Below are 3613 nucleotides of genomic sequence, written 5' to 3'. Positions count from 1 at the left end.
TTTTCTATAATAATATTAGAAAATTGTTGTTGACACATATGATAAGGCTGAGACACCCAACTAAAATACGTTTTTGTCCCCTCGGCAGTTAACTGCCGAGAAATTCCAAAACCGGCTGCAGTTAAATGCCGAGGAAAACCTCGGTAGTTAACTGCCGAGAAAAACTGGTTATGCAGACAGTGGATTCTGCATAATTCTAAAGCATTTCCAAGCCATTTTTCGACCAGATTTTACCTGTAATTAAACCAGAGCATTTCCAAAGGCAATATAACTTATACAACATTTAAACTCAGTCATAAACAAGTAAAATACAATATTTTTTACAATTGTTCATAATTAAATCAAACCGACATTTGGTTCAAAATACACAAAAGTTTGAAATTCATCAAAATGTTACATAGTGTCCATAATTAAACAACACATTACACATCATTAAATTAAATCCCTACTTACATTCAACGCAATTGCATATAGAACGAACATACATATATAATATATTATCTTACACCATATTCCGAAACATAAATCCAACGTCGCTATCGTCGTGAATAAGCCAAGGCATATAGCTTGCCGTTTTCCATGCGTATTCATCTCTAGCTTCTCCTAGGTCTATGATGCATGACATTGGACCAAACAAGTGATGTGTATATTGATTTTCACCAAGATGCTCAAAATAAGTGTTAAGTTGTGCATTCAAATCATCAAGAGAGTTGGTCGACGTTATCATAACCTTAATTGTCTTTTTAAAAGCGGAGTACCTAACACGACCTTCGATATTTGCAACCTCGGACATGTTTCACTTGACAAAAGCTTTAAGGAAAAAAATCATACATTAGAGTAAAATTAAATGAAATGTAATAACGAATAAATCAAATGCGTAAACATTAATAAGCTATAAATAAGTATTGCACTAGTTTCACCACATAAAAGTCATATTATCATATATATCAATATAAATTACAAAATGTTACTTATATATTGGCCACAAAAAATTGGAGTTACAATTTCGACCCCAAAATACACGTCGGTGTAATTTCTACCAAAAAAAAGGACTAACACCGACAAAAAAATCATCACTCATTAAAGACCAAGTGATTGGAGAAGATCAAGTGAATTAGAATCTTCCTCATCTTCCGCAATAACTTTAAATTGTTGCTTTGGTTTTTCGAGAGTGTCCAACAAAATAGGCGCCGTTTTGTTTGACTCTTTTTGTGGTTTCGGCGGTTTGTTTCCACTTTCAATAGCCATGAGCTTTCGAAACGACTCATATTGATCTAAATACTCATCTTCCCAAGTCACCGCATCTTCTTTCTTGTGGTTGTGCCACTCCGTAGATGATGGAGGTAGTGGACAACCATTCTTCAAATAAATAAGCACGAAATGATTCGGAATTACCCCAAGGCACATGATGGGAGTTTTTTACTTACCCGGTGGTGGTGGCCCTCTTAGTGGGAAAAAAGATTCCGAGTTTCCATCTTCAAGATTTGTCAACATGACCACACACCTTTTGTAGTAATTAGCAACAATGTGTCCCATGTCCGAAAAAGTCAACCACTTATCGACAAGATGTGCACAACCTTTCATGTTTGCGGGAGGATGTAAACCATTTAAAATGTAGTTATAACGATTCTCACCCGCAAATACTTCAACATAATCATCTCTATGATCTTTCAACTCTTGAATAAGATGTGTACGAATCATGATATGATTTTGTTCGTTCAAGCCCGTGAACTCGGCTATAGTCCGGAATCCACAATGTCCATCGCCTAAAACATCCATCATTTTTTCAATAAATGGAAGCATGAAGTGTGTCATATAATCAATAGGTCTCATAACCGGGATAACCTTAGGCTTTCGATACTGAGAAGGTGGTGGAAGTGGGGAAAATGATGTTTTACCAAGACGAGCACCTTTTTTTATTTTATATGATGATTTTGTTGGTGATGGTGACGGTTGACATCCGGATTTTGGGAATCAACAACCTCCCACGAAGAAGGGATCCGACTAGTCGATGTAATTTTTTCTTTAGACCTCGCAATGTCCACTTTTTTCTTGACTCCCTTGGTTGGTACTTTTCGTGGTGGTGGAGACATCATCGTGGTTTGAGGAAATGGAAATTGCCGCAAAACCTCTTTGACTTCAAGCTTCATTTCGTAAGGGAGGTTCTTGAGACGTTGTTGAATACCGTTCCATTCTTCATCGACAGAAAAACCATGGGCATTACTTTCTTTGCCATACGTAACCTATGCCAATGGTGGTATATCTCATCCAATAAAATTGGCTTATCTTCCAGGATTTTAGTAGCAATTTCACATGAACATGGTAGCCCGTAAGATGTCCTTTGAAAACAACCACAAATTTCCTTGTCCATCCACAATGTTCCCCTACAACGTGACTCTTCCAAAGAAATGTTGTCCAAAGCATATCTGGACACATGACCACCTAACCCGGAGTACAAAGTGACATCTTTGAACCTATGTTCCAATACGGTAACGCTCTGACCAAAGGTTGTTTGTATCGCATTGAACTGAAGCACCAACATGTCATGTATTTTCTCCCAACAAGTACCCAAATCACCCACATTATTGTCCAAATATTTCTTTCCTAAAGCATGAGCCGATTCTACCCTGTTGGTGGTTCTGCAGCCAAGATGCAACACATGGTATGTCCATGCCCTCACTATTTTCTCTTTCACTTCTTTCAAGGTGGTCATGGCATAATTTAGGAAAAGTGGGAAATCACTACATGCATCTTGGAACTCCACTAATGCATTTGCATATAACTCTTGAGTGTGCGATTCAACCATAGCTTTCCATGCCCTCATTATCTTCTTCACAACATCGCGAGGTTTCACCTCTTTCCCATCCTTTTTTCCCGAAGGATATTTACAATCTAAGATGCACCTTTGTTTAACATTTTCTTGCACATGAAAGCAACAATTCATTGCATAACTTTCGGGGAAAACATTTGCGACCGCTTTCATCAAAGACATATCTTTGTCAGTCACAGTCACCCTAGGCATATTCATCCTTGACGTAAGAAGTCTACGCAACATTTTTAAAACCCAAACAAAGTTTTCCTCTTTCTCATTTGTCACAAATCCAAACCCAACCGAATATGTCAAATCGGTCGAAGTGACCCGAACTACCTCAAACATTGGCATCTTGTACATGTTGGTTTTGTAGGTGGAGTCCATAACCAAAACCGTTGGAAAATTGTTAAACAACTTAACGGATGTTGGATGAGCCCAAAATATATCTTCGATTGTAGTACTTTCACTTTGTGTTCTTGACAAATAAGTATAGTTGTGCTCCTCGAACTTCGAGATTAGATATTGCAACGGCTTCTTGTCACCTCTATTTGCCTTCCATATTTGTCTATCATTTTACGCTTGCTTGACCTTTGTCATGCAATGTGGTCTTTTGTTCTTCAAATGTATCAAAATATTTCTTGGAAGCATCTTGCTCTTGGTCAAGTCATGTACAATCTTCTTGTCGTCCTCCTTTAATCTATCGGCAAGAATGTGTCCTTCTAAAGCCAACTTCATCGCCTGGTTGTGAACTTCATTGAGAATGTTCAATCCCCATTTGTGCTCCCCGATTTTCGGATATCA

The sequence above is a fragment of the Medicago truncatula genome, chromosome 6 (assembly GCF_003473485.1).
Source record: "Medicago truncatula cultivar Jemalong A17 chromosome 6, MtrunA17r5.0-ANR, whole genome shotgun sequence".
NCBI classification, from domain to species: Eukaryota; Viridiplantae; Streptophyta; class Magnoliopsida; order Fabales; family Fabaceae; genus Medicago; species Medicago truncatula.
Note: the sequence above shows the minus strand (reverse complement) of the source record.